The 20,204-nt window shown below is 39.6% G+C and overlaps 2 long non-coding RNA genes across 2 annotated transcripts; one reads left to right on the top strand and one right to left on the bottom strand.

The window, feature by feature from the left end:
• Nucleotides 1-237: 237 nt before the first annotated feature.
• LOC122493924 lies at nucleotides 238-11,003 on the bottom strand. The gene is made up of 2 exons (XR_006300064.1): nucleotides 10,836-11,003; nucleotides 238-489 (listed from the first exon to the last, which is right to left on the bottom strand). It is a non-coding gene; the product is annotated as an uncharacterized LOC122493924 (long non-coding RNA).
• Nucleotides 11,004-15,996: 4,993 nt separating this feature from the next.
• Nucleotides 15,997-18,009, top strand: LOC122493925. The gene is made up of 2 exons (XR_006300065.1): nucleotides 15,997-16,191; nucleotides 17,127-18,009. It is a non-coding gene; the product is annotated as an uncharacterized LOC122493925 (long non-coding RNA).
• The last annotated feature ends 2,195 nt before the right edge of the window (nucleotides 18,010-20,204 follow it).

Here is a 20,204-nt window from a genome sequence, read left to right as displayed (position 1 = left end):
TAAAAGGACATTGTGCTGACCTATACAGAGTATTGAATTTGACAAATAGAGTCTAAGCCTTACTTTGGCTGGATTGCCTTTTTTAGTCTATATGGGCGTGCATGCGTCTAAAACCGACAGTGCTACCTACCCTGAAGTGTTCATCACAAGATCCACAAGAATGGACGTGGATGCCAAAAATCCACAAGAAGCAGATGCAACCATTGGTCGATCAGGCCATAAAGCAGAAGCAACAAATGTTTTCCCCATTTCCTTGGCTTTAATTGCTGATTATGAAACGTGAGTCATAAGGCAAATGGAAGGAGCTATACTGACAGAGACAAACGTTGGAAACCTTTATAAAATCTTGAAGTATTTTTCTTCTTTAAGCTTCTAGTATCATATCACTGATCTTCTCCCTGCTCTAGACATAAAAACTTTTAAGTTTTCTTATGGAGGACGTGATTCAGGGAGGACAGGAGATGAAATAAAGGCTTAATCCAGAAAAATCTGCAAAGAGAGAAAAGAGAAGAAAAAGTTTAGTTGCTCAGGTTTCTCCTGGGGAATAAATATATTATCGTTTTCCTTTATGCTGGAATATTAATTGTGTTCAATGCTATGTCACTTGAGCCTCTTATAATCTAGAACAGCTCCCCTTCTCCTTTTGTGTGTGCCCTTGACCTGCTGAAATAAGTAACTCGGTTGGCATGTAGGATTGCTCACATTCTGGATTTGTCTAATGACTCTTCTGGCATGTGTTGTCCTGATGCCAGCGTTTTCTGTAAAGTATAAGTTAAGGCCTAGATTTTTGGCAATAATAAGTACAGTGTGGTGCTGAAAAACAGCTGAATGAGGTCAAATACAATGTCCGACTAAAACTATCTCAAATGTTGGGCAAGTACTGTCACTGAGGAGTGAAGGAAAAACGACAGGACTGGTGTAGATACCAAACGAAGACACCTTTTACAATCTGCATAAGCAAGAAAGAGAGTTTCGTTTAAGCCCAAGTTGGGACAGCTGCCCCGGGAAACACTCTTCACAGGGAAGAATGTGTTCTGGAGAATGAACAGTTTTCAAAGGATCGTATCCCTTTTTCTTTACATCGTATAAAAGCTCAACAGGTTATAGATGAACATGTATGCAGGAGTCACAAGTCTTGACATCAAGGAATGCAGGGAGAAGGAGCACTGCTAGCTATCTTAAGGACAAGATGGTTTTCCGTTACGCTACACATTTACAGAGCAGGTGCACAATGTATGCTTGGTGGGCCGTAAATCAGGCTTTTGGTTTAGACAAAGTTTATGTACAATCAGGCTGACTTCGATAGAAATCTAAAATGGCCTCCCTTATATCTCAGGCCTTTAGGGAGTTTTTTTTTTTTTTTCTCTCTCTCATCACATCCGTTATGTGAAAATGGTCTGTGGTTCAAAAGGACCAGAATCGATGTAAGAAATCATGCGGGGTACCGAATTAACAACACAGGAAACAACAGGTGTTGGTGAGGATGCGGAGAGAGGAACCCTCTTACAATGTGGGTGGGAATATAAACTGGTGCAGCCACTCTGGAAAACGGTATGGAGGTTCCTAAAAAAAAGTTAGAAATAGAACTACCCTGTAATCCAGCAATTGCCCTACTAGGTGTTTACCCAAAGGATACAAAAATACCGATTCAAAGGGATACATACACCCCGATATTTATAGCAGCACTATCAACAACAGACAAGTTATGCAAAGAGCTCAAATGTCCATCAACTGTTGAGTGGATAAAGAAGTTGTGGCATATACATACAATGGAATATAACTCAGCCATCAAAAAGAATGAAATCTTGCCATTTGTAATAACGTGGAGCTAGAGTGTATTATGCTAAGCGAAATAAGCCAGTCAGAGAAAGACAGCTACTATATGATTTCACTCATACGTGGAATTTAAGAAACAGAACAGATGAACATGGGAAAAGAGAAAGGCAAACCGTAAAACAGATTCTTAACTATAGACAACAAACTGATGACTACTAAAGGGGAGGTAGGTGGGGGATGGGTTCAATGGGTGATGGGTATTAAGGAGGGCACTTGTGATGAGCACTGGGTGTTGTATATAAGTGATTAATCACTAAATCCTATACCTGAAGCTAATATTACACTGTATGTTAACTAACGTGTTTTTTTTTAAACATTTATTTATTTTTGAGACAGAGAGAGACAGAGCATGAATGGGGGAGGGTCAGAGAGAGAGGGAGACACAGAATCTGAAACAGGCTCCAAGCTCCGAGCTGTCAGGACAGAGCCCGACGCGGGGCTCAAACTCACAGACCTCGAGATCATGACCTGAGCCGAAGTCAGACACTTAACCGACTGAGCCACCCAGGCGCCCCAACTAACCGGCGTTTAAATAAAAACTTGGAAGATTAAAAAAAGAAATAATACCATGTAATTCCTAATTTAACAACCCCTCCCAAAAGACAATGTTTTAAAAAATACCTAATAGTTTGTATATTAAGGAGGATCAATCGGATAATAGGTGAATTTCCTGGATAAAATGACAGGGAAATTTTAAAATGCAATAGACAAATTTTTAATATACTTCCACTCCCTGTAATAATAAAACAGGTCATTTGAATAAATTTCTGGCAGATGATGGGTAGATAACATTTTTTAATTGAAATTTTTTTTAACGTTTATTTATTATTGAGAAACAGACACAGAGCGTGAGCAGGGGAGGGGCAGACAGAGGGGGAGACAGACTCTGGAGCAGGGTCCAGGCTCTGAGCTGTCAGCACAGAGCCCAACGCGGGGCTCGAACCCACGGACCGTGAGATCATGACCGGAGCCGAAGTCGGACGCTCAACCGACTGAGCCACCCAGGCGCCCCTAGATACATTTTTAAAGCTGTCAAGAGGCATCGAAAGACAAGGTGATGGAGAATTCGTGGGCTAAAATTCAGAGAAAGTGAGGGAGTCATGCGCTTGTGGTGACTTTTCTCGTGGGGTGATAGCTGAAAAGCCTGGAAGGTCCGCAGCATTTTTGACACCCATTTGAGGGTAAGGGGAACAAAAGGTTCTGGCAAATGCTCCAAAATACACATCTTTTCAAGCACACATAAAATATTTACAAAAAGGGATCGCATGACGGGCCCTAAAGGAATAGCAACAAATTTCACAATGCTGAGATAATACCGGATGTGCTTTCTGAATGTAATGAACTTCAGCCAGAACTCAATAACAAGAAAAGATGATTAAAAAAACTTTTTTTTCAACGTTTATTTATTTTTGGGACAGAGAGAGACAGAGCATGAACGGGGGAGGGGCAGAGAGAGAGGGAGACACAGAATCGGAAACAGGCTCCAGGCTCCGAGCCATCAGCCCAGAGCCCGACGCGGGGCTCGAACTCCCGGACCGCGAGATCGTGACCTGGGCTGAAGTCGGACGCTTAACCGACAGCGCCACCCAGGCGCCCCAAGAAAAGATGATTTTAAAACTCCCATGTGTGTTCTAATATAGTACTGTCCCTCAGCTCCCAAACCACCCTTCTTCACCCTGTTTTATGGCGCTGGGATGGAGGCTTTGCAGCCTATCCTTCTGCTTTGACATCTGGTTCCGTGTTAGTCTCTGCCGACAGAAGGAGACTGCAAGGCTGGAGAAGGAAGAGACTTGCTACTTCCTCTGGGCTTCCAGGAACAGCACTGTCTTCTAGTAGCAGCTGCTCACTCTAATTTGCACCTTTTCCAACACCTGAAAACCAGTTTCATGGCTCCTCGCAGACACTATCAAACAGCCTCTCACATCCTGCTCCTCAGAGGTCTCAGTCCTCGAACTGCAACACTCTTCCTCTGTCTGAGCTCGGGAACCAGAGCCAGCCGAACACTCCTCCCACCCTGGCGGTTTGAGGTTCAAGATACCAGGACCTTCCTCCAAGCTTGTCAGTTTTAATAATCCCTGTCTCTTCACTTTGTTACCCCAGACCTGGGGGTCGTTGCCGATTGCTGTGCTTGTTACCTGCACCACGCCTTAGAATCCTCTGTTCTTGGGGCGCCCGGGGGGCTCAGTCGGTTGAGCATCCGACTTCGGCTCAGGTCATGATCTCACAGTCTGTGGGTTAAAGCCCTGTGTTGGGCTCTGTGCTGACAGCTCGGAGCCTGGAACCTGCTTCAGATTCTGTGTCTCCCTCTCTCTCTCTGCCCCTAACCCACTCGCATTCTGTCTCTGTCTCTCTCAAAAATAAACATCTAAAAAAATTTTTTTAAATGAGAACAGATACATAAAACAGAAGACAAACATAGTACAAGAGGACTAAAAAGGTTATTCTTTGAAATTAGAACAAAAACATTGACAAATCCATGTGAAGATTTATTATTAAAACAGGTAGAAATCACAAATTACCAAGGAAATGAATGAAAACGGAAACATCACTATACATTCGTATGGACATGAAGGGATACTCTGGGGAACTTAATGCCAATGAAACTAAGAACTTAAGTGAATAAATTTCTAGAGAATTTAAAACAGAATTTAAAACACACACCAAAACAGACACAAGAAGTTATCACAACTCTGAATAGAACTAGTACTTGAAATGGAATTTATTAAAAATCCACAAAGGAATTCTCTGGTCTGAGACAGTGTCATCAGTGAACTCTATCAAACATTTAAGGAAGAACCCATGCTTATCTTAGAATACAATGGAATATTACTCAGCAATCAAAAAGAATGAAATCTTTTTTTTCTTTTTTGCAACAATGTGGATGGAATTTTGCCATTTGCAACAATGTGGACGGAACTAGACTATATTATGCTCAGTGAAATAAGTCAATCAAGGAAAGACAAATATCATATGATTTCATTCATATGTGGAATTTAAGAAACAAAACAGACGAACATAGGGAAAGAGAAGGAAAAATAAGATGAAAACAGAGTGGGAGGCAAAGCACAAGAGACTTATATATAGATAATAAACTGAGGGTTAATGGAGGGGTGGGATGGGCTAAATGGGTGATGGGCATTAAGGAAGGCACTTGGGATGAGCACTGGGTGTTACATGTAAGTGATGAATCACTAAATTCTACTTCTGAAACCAATACTTCACTGTATGTTAACGAACTTGGGTCTAAATTTAAAAAGAAAAAAAAAGAATTCTTGGGGCGCCTGGGTGGCGCAGTCGGTTAAGCGTCTGACTTCAGCCAGGTCACGATCTCACGGTCCGTGAGTTCGAGCCCCGCGTCGGGCTCTGGGCTGATGGCTCAGAGCCTGGAGCCTGTTTCTGATTCTGTGTCTCCCTCTCTCTCTGCCCCTCCCCGGTTCATGCTCTGTCTCTCTCTGTCCCAAAAATAAATAAATGTTAAAAAAAAAAAAAAAAAAAAAGAATTCTTCCTGAGAGTAACAAAATAGGAAACACTTTCAACCAATTTCCAACCAACACTGATCAAAATCTGTTGCAGTCTTTATTAGAATGGAAAATGGTAGGCCTGGGGCGCCTGGGTGGCGCAGTCGGTTAAGCGTCCGACTTCAGCCAGGTCACGATCTTGCGGTCCGCGAGTTCGAGCCCCGCGTCAGGCTCTGGGCTGATGGCTCAGAGCCTGGAGCCTGTTTCTGATTCTGTGTCTCCCTCTCTCTCTGCCCCTCCCCCGTTCATGCTCTGTCTCTCTCTGTCCCAAAAATAAATAAACGTTGAAAAAAAAAATTTAAAAAAAAAATAAAAAAAATAAAAAAAAAAAAAGAAAATGGTAGGCCTATCTCATCGTAAACACACATGTAAAAATTCTATGCCAAAACTTATTCAACAGTTTTTAAAAAGATAACACATCATGCCTAGCAGACTTACCAGGAATGCAAAAAACAGAGAGGTTGATAAACTAATCATCCATTCATGATGAGAAAATTTAGGAAACTGGAAATAAATTACAGCGAACATGGAAAGCAATGTGAAGAGTTGAAAACATTTGCTATGAGACTGGCAATAAGATAATGATTCTTACCCTAACCACTTCTACTAAATGTTGCTTTTGCCCCTTTATTCTTCAATCTTGCCAGCTTGTCTGATTAACTTTGATAATTTATACTAGATCCTTTGGATTTTCTATGCACAAGAGCACATGTTGACTTCAGGCTTGCAACAAAGGTGGCACTGCAGAGCTGTGGTGACGAGGAAGGTATTCCATACATGGTGCTGAGTTCAACTGGGTGGTGTCGAGGGGGGAATAATGATCCCTACCTCAAACAATAAGCAAAAATCTCATGCTGGTGGACTATAGAGCCAAATTTGAAGTATTTCTTATGAAACTTCCAATCTACTCAAGATATACACCCATAAGTACTGTGTGTGTGTGTTTACCAAAAAGACATGTATACGAATTTTCATTGCAGTATCATCCATAATAGTGATATGCTAGAAATACTCCAAATGTTTATCCATTATAGAATGAATAAATGTTTTCACAACGGAGCAGGACACAGCAAGGATACTGAACGAACTTTAGCTATATGTGACACCATGGGTGAATCTCATAAATATGATGTTGAACAAAAGAGCTAGGCAGAAAATAGGAGGTGTGGTATGATTCTGTTTATACAAAATTCATAAGACAGTCAAAATTGAACTGTACTATTCAGGATGGACACTTTTGTAGTAAAAACATAAAGAAAATCAAAGGAGTCTGTAAAAATTAGGGTAATTGGTTACTTATGATAGAGAAGGAAGCATCACGGTGCTGTGGGTAAGAGTGGAGCTTCTTCTGGGGTGCTTCATTTCTTGGTGTGAGTGGTGATTATGTAGCTGTCCATTTTCTGTTGATACTTTCACATGTATATTTATGATTGGGGCATTATTCTGAATATGAGCGATTTTTCGCATGCATAAAAATCAATGATAGATGGATGTATGGTACATCCGTACAATGGAGCATTATTCAGCAATAAAAAAATTAACTATCAAGTTATAAAAAGACATGGAATAACATTAAATGCACATTGCTAAGTGAAAGAAGCCAGTTTGAAAGAACTATATACCATAGAATTCCAACTGTAGAGACAGTAAAAATACCAGTAGTTGCCAGGGGCTTAGGGGAAGGGAGGGCTAATCAGTTGAACAGAGTGCTATTTTTGGTCAATGAAACTATTCTGTATGATACTGTATGGTGGATACAGGACATAATGCATTAAAAAAAATTTTTTTTAACATGTATTTATTTTTGAGAGGCAGAGCATGAGCGGGGGAAGGGCAGAGAGAGAGGGAGACACAGAATCCAAAGCAGGCTCAAAGCTCTGAGCTGTCGGCACAGAGACCAACGTGGGGCTCGAATTCACAAACTGTGAGATCGTGACCTGAGACGAAGTTGGACGCTTCACCAACTGAGCTACCCAGGCGCCTCTGACATTATGCAATTTTCAAACCCACAGAACTGTACAACACGAAGAGTGAACTCTAACGTAAACCGCGAACTTTAGTTAATAATAATATATCAATATTGGCTCATCAACTGTAACAAACATGCCACACTAATGCAAGATGTCAGTAATAGGAAAAGCTGTGTTTGAGGGGGGAGGCAGGTATATGGTAAATCTCTGTACTTTCTCCAAAATTTTTCTGTAAACCTAAGACTGCTCTAAAAAATAAAGTATTTTTTTAATCAGATAGGCTTCAAAGGAAAATGAATATATGGCAGAAAAGAACGTTTCATAAACTTGTTTTCAGAACTCAAAGGAAAAGCCTGAAGATAATGAGAATGTCTAAAATGAATACAAACACATCAGTTAGGTGTATCTTAGAAACTAATTAGAAAAAAAGAGGTTACAGAAGGAAGCAGATTGTAGTAAGTAAACAATCAAGAGAGGATGAACAAAATTTCTCCATGTGAGCAATATTAAATAATGTAACGAACAGAAATAGGAGAAGGGGTGGGGGCGCCTGGGTGGCTTGGTCGGTTGGGCGGCCGACTTCGGCTCAGGTCATGATCTCTCGGTCCGTGAGTTCGAGCCCCGCGTCAGGCTCTGGGCTGACAGCTCAGAGCCTGGAGCCTGTTTCGGATTCTGTGTCTCCCTCTCCCTCTGCCCCTCCCCTGTTCATGCTCTGTCTCTCTCTGTCTCAAAGATAAATAAAAGTTAAAAAAAATTTTTTTAAGACATAGGAGAAGGGGAGGAGGGAGAGGAAGAGGGAGAAGAGGGGGAGGGGAGTGTGGAGAAGCACTTGTCAATATTTGAGATATTTTTGAAATGCAAGGTAAAGCTAAAAATCAAGTCAGTTTCAAAGGAATGAAACATAAGCCATGCATTTGAATTCTTTTCTGCAACATTAAAAGCACTCAAAAAATATAATGATATCTACAGGATTTTGACATGAAAAGATTGTGTTCTTTCTATGGTCAGAAAATGTACTGTCCATGTGCAATATACTTGGCACACAAAATTCAGGTGTGATTCACTTCCAGACTCTTCCTGGAAAATTATAGGTCTCTGGCAACAATGTGGACAGAATTTCCACAGACCCTATTCCTATTTTAATTACATAGAAATGCTGAACAAAATGTAAAACTAAAAATAACATTTACTTATTCAATTATATCCCCTACCACTCGCATTCTCATTCTCTCCTGCCCCACTGGTAGTCATGCTGTGATCAATGTGCACCTTTTATGTGTATGTGTTTCTGTCAAATTGTGTGGGATTGTGTGTGTGTCTGTTATATATAAAACAAAAATTACTCATAACTTTTCTTTAAAAAAATTGTTTTAATGTTTATTTTTGAGAGAGAGAGAGACAGAGACAGAGCATGAGCAGGGGAGGGGCAGAGAGAGAGGGAGACACAGAACCTGAAGCAGGCTCCAGGCTCCGAGCTGTCAGCACAGAGCCCAACGCGAGGCTCGAACTCACAAACTGCAAGGTCATGACCTGAACCCAAGTTGGACAGTTAACCAACTGAGCCACCCAGGTGCCCCATACTCATAACTTTTCAAAGCTATGTTCCCCCAATATTTTTACATGAAAAAAATTGTAATGTTTATGCATTTTGAGAGAGAGAGAGAGAGCAGGGGAGGGGCACAGAGAAAGGGAGAGAAAGAATGCCAAGCAGGCTCCTCGCTGTCAGTGTAGAGCACAACACAAGGCTCTAACTCACCAGCTGTGAGCTGAGATCAAGAGTCGGATGCTTAACCAACTGAGCCACCCTGGTGCCCCTTTAATGTGGAGAAGAGTTGGAAGAATTATAGTGTTCACCCATATACTCACAGCCTAGGTTCTAAAATCAGCAATATTTATTTCTTAGCTCTCCACCCAGATATCCTATCACTTATGTATCCAATTCAGAGTCCTATTAAGATACAAGACATTAACATCAGCCCAGAAAATTCCCTCGTGAGACTTCCCAGTCAATGTCTACCCCTTTCCCCAGTAGCAACCACTGTTTTGATATTTTTTTCACCATAGATTATTTTTAGAATGTCAATTATATGGAATCATACAGTAGTACTCTTTTGCATTACAATTATTTGAGCATAGTGTTTTTCAAATCCATTCATGTTGATGCACGTATCAGTCATTTGATCCTTTTATTAGAGTGATGTTCTATTGCATGAATACATCAGAGTGGGTGGATATCTGTTAATATTTTTTTAGCTATTATGAATAAGGCTTTCACAGTTTCTCTTCATTATAAGATACTCCTGAAGCTCAAGAGAAAAAAAATCCAGGAGTGCCTGGGTGGCTCCATCAGTTTAGTGTCTAAGTTCAGCTCAGGTCATGATCTCCCAGTTTCCGGATTTGAGCCCTTCGTCAGGCTCTGTGCTGACAGCTCAGAGCCTGGAGCCTGCTTTGGAGTCTGTGTTTCCCTCTCTCTCTCTCTCTCTGCCCCTCCCCGATCGTGCTCTCTCTCTCTCCCTCTCAAAAATAAACATTAAAAAAAGATTTAAAAGAGAAAAAATCCAGAGAACGATTTGTAAATGTCTCTGCAAGCACACTTAGCCAGGGAAAGGGCAGTTTAGACTTACCAGATTAGTTTTTTAAAACAATAAAGTCCATTGTAATATCTCCTGCCCCCCTGGAGATTTCTGAATTCAAATGATAACCAAATCTGTGTCAATTAGATGTTTAACAATGGTGATCATACAGAACATCCAAACATTTCAGGTATATAAAAGAACTAAATTTTAAAAAAGAAAAGTGGGGGGGGGTTGCAGAGGAAGCGAGTACTTTAAGATCACGATTCACATACTTGGTCTCAGAATCACCCAAAGAGCTAAGAAAGAAGAGAGGTCCAGTCTCCTGAAACTATTACAGGGCTTGGATTTTTTTTTATACTTCTACCAAATTTCCCAGGTAATTCTAACACCTAATTTTGAGAACTACTGCCTTAAAAATATTATGATATTCTCTATGTTTCCTAATATAACTGATTGAATTTCCCACACACTACAATTATACTGTACTCTGTAACAGAGAAGGCACATAGGGTGTGCTAGGAACGATTCCAAGCACTTTTCATGTAATCTCATTTAAGCCTCATGACCGCTTAATGTGATATGGAAGCAGAGTATCGCCCAAGATCACAAGGAATCATGGAATCGTGCTTCGGAGGTTTAACCCTGGCCCAGCCACTTATTGGCCTATTATCACCCATCTATAAAATGAGGATAATCATAGGGTTGTTCTGAGAAAGAAGTAAGTTAACACAAGAAAATTGGAAACACTGTCTGAGTCCCTCAGGGACTCTCCATAAATATTGGCTGTTATCAGCCCCACCATAATCACGGTGGGATAACAAGAGAACTCAAGGAGGTGGCAGAGTTGCAGAGAAAACAGAATACAGGAGATCCGCTACTCGCTGAGCAATCTCTATAAACCTGGAAAGCTCACTCAAATGGGGGCCAAACCCACCTTCCGCTACTGCCTACAGATTCCTCTTCCAGAAGGGCAAAGACGTGTTTGTCGCAGCTGACCCCCGGCCAAGAGAAAAGGCATCGCCGCCAATGCGGGCTCAACTCCCTCAGAGGAGACCCTACCACAGCCGCACTTCCCTGGAGCGGAAGCGACTGCCCGCAGCGCTCCCAGAATTCCCAAGGAGACTCTGGTTACAGCCACGCCCTTCTGTAAACGGAAGTTCCCAACTGCCTCGCGCTCTTACACTGCCCTTTCCAGAACCGTGGGAAGAACTTTGCCTTCCTGGGGAGGAAGGTTGGCCACGTCTTAGAACGTGGCTTGTGTTTCACATGATTCCGGAGCAGTATGCGAGCTTCTTAGTCCTGCCCTTGAACAAAATGCCTTTTATAATGAATTTGGGAGAGTTCCCTGATCTTCTGTTTCTTTTTGTGCAAGTCTGAGTAGGGTAAGTATTAATGCTTTAAATATTTGGTATACTTCACCAGTGAAGCCATCTACTCCTGGATTTTTGTTTGCTGGGAGAGTTTTGATTCCCAGTTCAATCTCCTTTACTAGCAACTGGGCTGTTCATATTTTCTATTTCCTCATGATTTAGCCTTGGTAGGTTATGTGTTTCTAGAGATTTATCTGTTTCTTCTAAGTTGTCAAATTTGTTGGCATATAATTGTTCTTAGTAGTTTCTTATGATCCTTCATATGTCTGTGGTATCAGTTATAACCTCTCCTCTTTCATTTCTGATTTTATTTCAGTCCTCCCTCTTTTAGCTAAAGGTTTGTTGATTTTGTTTATCCCTTTTCAAAGAACCAGCTCTTAGTTTCATTGATTTTTCCCCCCATGTGTCTTTTTAGTATCCATTTCATTTATTTCTGCTCTGATGTTTGTCATTTCCTTCCTTTTATTAACTTTGGGCTTTGTCCTTCTTTTTACAGTTCCTTGAGGTGTAAAATTAGGTTATTTATTTGACATTTTTCTCGTCTCTTGATGTGGGCACTTACTGCTATGAAATTCCCTCTTAGAACTTCCTTTGCTGTGTCCCATACGTTTTGGTATGTTGTACTCCCATTTTGACTTTTCTCAAGGTATTTTTTGTAATTTTATTTTCTAAATTTGCATCCAAATTAGTTGGCATATAGTGCAACAATGATTTCAGGAGTAGATTCCTTAATGCCCCTTACCCATTTAGCCCATCCCCCCTTCCACAACCGTTCCAGTAACTCTCTGTTTGTTCTCCATGTTTAAGAGTCTCTTATGTTTTGTCCCTCTCCCTGTTTTTATATTATTTTTGCTTCCATTCCCTTATGTTCATCTGTTCTGTGTCTTAAAGTCATCATATGAGTGAAGTCACATGATATTTGTCTTTCTCTGACTAATTTTGCTCAGCATAATATCCTCTAGTTCCATCCATGAAGTTGCAAATGGCAAGATTTCATTCTTTTTGATTGCCAAGTAATACTTCATTATATATATATATATATATAATCTTCTTTATCCATTCATCCATCAATGGACATTGGGCTCTTTCCATACTTTGGCTATTGTTGATAGTGCAGCTATAAACATTGGGTTGTGTGTGCCCCTTCAAAACAGCATACCTTATCCCTTGGATAAATACCTAGTAGTGCAATTGCTGGGTCATAAGGTAGTTCTATTTTTAATTTTTTGAGGAACCCCCATACTGTTTTCCAGAGTGGCTGCACCAGCTTGCATTCCCACCAGCAATGAAAAAAAGATCCTCTTTCTCCACATCCTCGCCAACATCTGTTGTTGCCTGAGTTGTTAATCAAGGTATTTCCTTATTTCTTCTTTGAGCCGTTGGTTCAACATTTTACACTTTTTAAACATATAAGATCTGTACATTTCAGTCCTTTACTAACAAACACATATATCCTTCAATACCAAAGTAAGGAGTAGCCATTTTACCTCATGCCCAAACTTTGAGGAATTCTAATTTGTGTGCCACTGGCCTTAAGAACAATTACATTTTTTTCATGTAATAAACAAATTTTATTAGAAGAATACAAGTATTTTACAAAATCCAAGAAACAAAATCAACAAACATACTTTAAAGGCAAAGAAATGAGAGATGGTCAGGAAAACATAACAGGAGGTCTGTTAAATACATTATCTGCAAATACATACGTACATACATACATACATACATGGAATTAAGGAGACTTAGCAGAAAATCACTCGGTTCCATGGTTTATTTTCAAAATCCAAAATTAGTAGGACAAAGACTGTGAGTGGCTCAACCAGGGTAAGGTGAAAAGTACGAAACCAAGTAGCTATGGGCCAGAGGACTCAGTCACAAACACAAGATCTCAGAAAACAAGTGCCTGCCGGACAGACCAATCAGCCTGAAACTACTACCTTCCACCCTGTAGCATGCAAATACTATAGTACATATGTTTTGACATATCATCATAGGTAAAATTTCAGAATCCTTATGTAACCACAAATGCACATACTGTACACAAAGTAAACAACCCAAAATCCAAGCCAAAACCAGTCCCGAAACCATCCCCAAGGAACAAATTCCTTCATATCAACAAATTACTGATGTCATAGGGCTATTTGTCGAGTTAAAATCAACCAGGTGAAATTAATGTCTCCTATAAAACTGCTGTGATTCTTTGAGATTCAGAAACCTATAGACTAAAGGTTAAACAGTGCAAATATAAAAAATTATATGCAAATTAAAAAATCAAGAAAAATCCATTTCCCTATTAGAAACATTCTTCCCTTTGAGTTTTAAAATCTAAAAGCATATGAGGACAGTAATCTCAGAATAGAGGAGAACTTTCTCAGCTTGAAAGAGTATCTACAAAAAACCCTACAGCTAACATCATACTTCATGTGGAGAATCTAGAAATTTTCTCACTAAGATCAGGAACGGGGCAAAGGTGTTACCATTCAACATTCTTTTCAACATCATACTAGAAATTCTAGCTAATGCGTTAAGATAAGAAAAGGAAATTAAAGGTATACAGATTGGGAAGGAAGAAATAAAACTGTCATTTTTCACAGATGACATGATCATCTATGTAGAAAGTCAAAAAGAATGGACAAAAACATTCCCAGAACTAATAAGTCATTATTGCAAGGTTGCAGGATACAAAATTAATACAAGGGCAATCACTTTCCTATATACTAACAATGAAGAAGTAGAATTTGAAATTAAAACATAATACCATTAGCAATCCCCAAGGTGAAATACTTAGTTATAAATCTTAGTTATAACTACAGTTATAACAAAATGTTTATAAGATCTATATGAAGAAATCTACTCTAATGAACGAAATTAAATAATAACTAAATGAACGGAAAGATATTCCACGTTCATTGATAGGAAGACTCAATATTGTCAAGATGTCAGTTACTCCCTATTTCATCTATGGATACAATGCAGTCACAATAAAACTCCCAGCAAGTTATTTTGTGAATATTGAAAAACTGATTCTAAAGTTTATATGGAGAGGAATAGACCCAGAATAGCCAACACAATACTGAAGAATAAAAAAGTTGTAGTATTGACACCATTTGACTTCAAGACTTACTATGCCACAGTATAGTTACAGTGATAAAGACAGTGGAGGTGTTGATGAAAGAATAGACAAACAGATCAATATAACAGGAGAGAGAGCCAGAAATAGACTAAAATAAAAACAACCAACTGACCTTTGACAGGGAAGCAAAGGCATAACAGTGCATCAGAGATAGTCTTTTCAACAAATGATTCTGGAACTAGATGTCCTACTGCAAAAGAACGAGAAGGAGAAGGAGGAAGAGGAGGAGGAGGGGGAGGGGGAGGGGACACAGGGGAGGAGGAGGAGGAGGGGGAGAAAACAAAAAGAAAAAGGAGTCTAGATCCAGACCTTAGATCCTTCATATAAATTAACTCAAAATGTATCAAAGACTTAACTGTAAAATTCAAATGTAAAACTCCTAGAAAATAATATAGAGGAAAATCTAGATGATCTTGAAGATGGCTGTGGCTTTGTAGATCAACATTAAAGAAATAGTTGATAAACTGGACTTCGTTAAAATTAAAAACTCCTGCTTTGTGAAAGACAATCTCAAGACAGTGGGAAGATAAGCCACAGACTGGGAGAAAATATTTGCAAAAGACAGATAAAGGACCTTTATCCAAAATACACAAAGAACGCTCAACACTCAACAAGAAAACAAACAATCCAATTTAAAAATAGGTCAAAGACTTTGACACCTCACCAAAGAAGTTATACAGATGGCAAATAAGCATATGAATAGATACTCTACATAATTTGTCACCAGGGGAATTTAAAGCAAAAGATTATCTTCTCGTTTTTTCTAATCAAAATCCCATCAATAACTTTAAAAAAACAAAAAACAAAAAACTGTGGTATATCCACAATACTAGTCAACATTAAAAAGAAATAAACTAGAAGAAATTACTAGATTTATGCAATAAGGATGAATTTCACAAGTATTATGCTAAGTGTAAGAATTAAGACAAAAATGTACATTTTATGATTATACTTATATGGCAGACTGCAAAAGAAAAAAAAACTATAGGGAAAAAAAATTGGATCTATGGTTGCCAAGGGCTGGGGGTGGGTTAAGTGGACTGATGATGTTGTGGCGCCAGGGGTCTGTTTCTGTTGGGCAAAGGTTTTCTTTCTAAATAGGACAAATTTTTTTTAATTTTTTTTCAACGTTTTTTATTTATTTTTGGGACAGAGAGAGACAGAGCATGAACGGGGGAGGGGCAGAGAGAGAGGGAGACACAGAATCGGAAACAGGCTCTAGGCTCTGAGCCATCAGCCCAGAGCCTGACGCGGGGCTTGAACTCACGGACCGCGAGATCGAGACCTGGCTGAAGTCGGAGGCTTAACCGACTGCGCCACCCAGGCGCCCCAAGAAATCCTAAGAATGTAAGAAAAAAAAAAGCCACACACACACACACACACACACACACACACACACGAGGAAATATTTAAATACATAGATATGATAAAGGACTTGTATTCATAATACTTGAACTACAACTCAGTAATAAGAAATCCAACAACAAAAAGGGCAAAAAACTCTAAAGATACTTAAAAATGGAAGATACATAAATTGCCAATGAGTATATAAAAACTGTTCAACATCATTTGTCATCAGGAAAATGCAAATTAACACTACAAATGCATTTTGATTGATATTGCCCAATGCCCCATAAAAGTTCTTATTAATTTCATCCCAAAAGTGTTTGGTAATTGTCACTCCTGTATTGCACATGCTAACTCTGGATAATATACCTTTTTTATTGCAACAGGCCATCAGTCATTCTTTAAGGACAGTCATGAAGTTTGTTCTCTGTGTTCTCAAGGTACATGGCACATTCATCTGCTCTGCTTCAAGATTAAGAGCATGGTCTCTGGAACCAGACAGCCTCATTAGAATCCTAAGTTTGTATATCTTATTAGCTTGCTCAGACAAATTCCTTCACCATTCAATATTCAATCTCCTCATCTGTAAACGGTCCCTATATCATAGTTATGGAAGGAATCTTCAAAAAAGATACATAAGAATTCAAAACAGGGTCTGGAACCTACTGTGTGCTTAGTAAATGTTAGTTTTTGTTATTATTTTCATAATATTTCATCATCATTATTCCATTCCGTGGCTCATGGTAGTCCATGGAATTAATAATTAAAATATAGGTAATGCACACACACACACACACACACACACACACACACACACATACACTCCAAGTAATGCACAATGAACTTTAGATTCTTTCCTATTAAGAATGCTGCAAAGAACTTCTCTTTCCTAGATCTTAGCCTACTTGTCCAATTGCTTCTCTTGGATGAATTTCAAAAAGTGAAAACTGAAACACCGAAGTATATACATTTTAAATTTTTGATAATGAAGTAGCATATTTTCTTACCAAAAGTTTTTCCTATGTTTCCCTTCTCCCAAGAAAGTATAAGTATCCCTGATTCTCCATACCATGAGTAATATTAGGTATCACCAATTTTTAAAAACCTTGAGTGACATAATCAGTGGAAAACAACATTAAGAATGTTTATTTACAAATAATATTTTCATATCTTTACTTGCTGTATCTATTCCTTCTTCCTAAAATTTGTCTATTCACATCTTTGTATTCATATCCATTATTTCTATTGGGGTTTCATTACCTTATGAATCTCTAAGATTATTAAGCCACTTTCTAGCATATATGTTGTTGACATTTTCAGCTCAGTTTACCGTATATCTTCTACACATGTATGTATGGTGCCTTTTTTCACACAGGGAAATCTAAAATTTTCGTACAGACTTGCTCAGTTATATTTACTTTGGCTAGAGCCCCGCGCACCCGTAACCAGAAGCAACCTTTTGTGTGTGTCAACACCGTTCTCCAGCGTTTTAGAAGTATTAACCCCATTTAACTCTCACAAGCTCATTGGATAAGTACTATAATTACACCTCGGAAACTCATTCACGGAGAGCAACTTGCCCAATGTGATGGCGCTAGGAAGCGGCAAGGCTGATTGGCGAGTCAAGGGAAAGGGCTGCGGGAAGCGGTAATGCGGGGTGTGGAGTCAAAGAGAGGGCTGGGGGTGCTCAGTACCTAGGAAACTGTCAATCCCGGATGAGCGACCCTAGCCCGCCTCCAAGCTGGGACTCGCGATCCGCCCCCAAACGCCAGGAAGCTCTGCCCAGCCAGAGGGAAACGCAAATGCCTCTACCCCTTGTCCTCCATCCACCATCACTTTTCGCCCTTAACACATAGGGCTGGGACACCACTGGTCCCTCGCCTAGGCTAAGGAGGCCTAGAGTCGCTGCCAGAACTCAAGTCTCACCACTATCTGGGGAATAATGGCCGCAACCTCCCCTGGAGCGGAAGTTCCTGCGACTCACTTCCCAGAACCCAGAACCACACGTGAGACACACCACCCGCACTGCTGAAGAGGAAGTGTTGTCCACGGCACGGAACTTCTGGACTACATTTCCCAGAATGCCAAAGCGGTCTAGGGCTACAGCCCCACTTGCCTGGAGTGGAAGTGCTTCCGACTACACCTCCCAGAATCCTCTGCCGGATCATGCTTCCTCCCTACCCTATTTCTTTTGGTTAATTAAATATTACCTGAGTTACTTCTCCAGCGCTATTAGCGTTTGGCTTTTTTATATTTGTTTTTTTTTTTAATTTTTTTAACGTTTTATTTATTTTTGAGACAGAGAGAGACAGAGCATGAATGGAGGAGGGGCAGAGAGAGAGGGAGACACAGAATTGGAAGCACGCTCCAGGCTCTGAGCCATCAGCCCAGAGCCCGATGCGGGGCTCGAACTCACGGACAGCAAGATCGTGACCTGAGCTGAAGTCGGACGCTTAACCGACTGAGCCACCCAGGTGCCCCTGGCTTTTTTATATTTGTAAAAAAAAACAAATTTTTTTTTTTTTGTCAAGAAAGCTCTAGTACCTGGGGGGGGGGGGGGGGACAAGTAAAGCTTTCCATATGAAAAGAAAATTAACATGTTTTTTAGCAGAAAGACAAGATTTTAAAAGGGACTTGGTCTGGGCTGCATTGTACATCAGACTTAAGGAAGATGGGATGCCAGACTTGGTTTGACTTGATTGCCTCTTTACCTGTGCCTGTATTCATCTATCTCTGACTGCTATCTGGCACGAAGTATTTATTTCAAGATGCCAAGAATCCATAAGAAATTCCAAGCACAAATCAGGCCATAAAACAGAAACAGCAATGTTATTTCTGACAAATGAAAGGAACTGCACTGGCAAGGAGTTGGAGAAAAGATTGTAATAGGGAAAATGGCTCTTTCCTTTAAAAAATTTAAGGTTTATTTATTTTTAGAGAGAGAGAGCGGGACAGGCACAGAGAGAGGGAGACAGAGAATCTCAAGCAGGCTCCACACTGTCAGTGCAGAGCCCAATATGGGGCTCAAATTCAGGAACTGCAAGATTATGACCCGAGCTGAAGTTGGAAACAACCGACTGAGCCATCCAGGCGCCCCTTTCCTTTAAATGTTTTAGTGCAAACTCAGGCTTCCTTTTGACTACTCCTGTGTTGGTCTTTGATATTATATATTTGCTGAGTATTTCTTTTATTCAGGAGGGGAGGTAGGTTGAGGTAGGAGATGGAATGCAGGTAACCATGACAAGTGAAACTACAGGAAGTAGTACTTACCACTTTACTTCTGGGCAGAAAAAAATTTTTTTAATGAAACAATAATGCCAAAGTATTGAGAATAGTCACATGAAACACCAAATGCATATACCTTAAATTCCACGCTTAAAAATTTTTTTGCCACGCTGGCTTCACTTACCATTTTCTGAAATATTTTATAGCTACTTCTTGATATTGTTATTTCCTTCCAAATACTACCTATATCACTTAAAAAATAACAATATTATATATCCACAAAATCATTACCTTATGGGACAAAATTAACAATTCTTAGTATTATCTAATTTGTATCCCAGTATGAGTTCCTGTTCATTGAAAAATACTTTTTTTTGAAAAATACTTTTTACAATTAGTTTATTCCAATCAATATCCAAACGGATTAACCATATTTGATCATCTCATCTGAAGTTCATTTATTCTAAAACTATCCTCCCCAACACACATCATCACCATCATTTTTCATTTCTTCAACTGTTGTAGAATCAAGATGTCAAATTAGGGATCCAAATCTGCATTTTCTATTGGCCTCCTCATACTTTTTCCTGCACACTTCTAAATTTTCTGTAAAGTAGAATTTTGATTTAAAGGCCAGGTTGGATACAGGGTCATGGGGCGGGGACTTCATAGAAGGGACTGGGAATATTTGAATAAGAAACCATATTCCCTTAAACCAATTCAAGTCCTAGAAGCACCTGGGTGGCTCAGTCAGTTAAGCAGCTGACTTCAGCTCAGGTCATGATCTCACGGTTCATGAGTTTGAGCCCCACATTGGGCTCTGTGCTGACAGCTCAGAGCCTGGAGCCTGCTTCAGATTCTGTGTTTCTGTTTCTCTCTCTGCCCCTCCCCTGCTCATGTGCTCTCTCTTTGTCAAAAATAAATTTTAAAAAAATATTAAAAAATGAAAAACATTGTCAGGTCTATTGTAGCTACAATAGAGCAAAACCTCATTAATTCAAACTACTCTGATGCACAATTGGGATAATTATATATAATTTATATTGAGTTAAAAGTTCAAATTTTTCAACATAATTTAAGACTTTTTGATTTAGGTTTTGATGCTCTATTGCCTATAAATTGCATTTGCATGTTGAATAAAACTGGCAAAACAACATAATGTATAGAACATTTTGAAAAGTGCCATAGAAATAAAACTACTGTAATTCACCATCTTTCATTAGCTTTT

This window comes from Prionailurus bengalensis, chromosome E2, assembly GCF_016509475.1.
Source record: "Prionailurus bengalensis isolate Pbe53 chromosome E2, Fcat_Pben_1.1_paternal_pri, whole genome shotgun sequence".
NCBI classification, from domain to species: Eukaryota; Metazoa; Chordata; class Mammalia; order Carnivora; family Felidae; genus Prionailurus; species Prionailurus bengalensis.
Note: the sequence above shows the minus strand (reverse complement) of the source record. Positions and strands in the feature narration are given on the sequence as shown.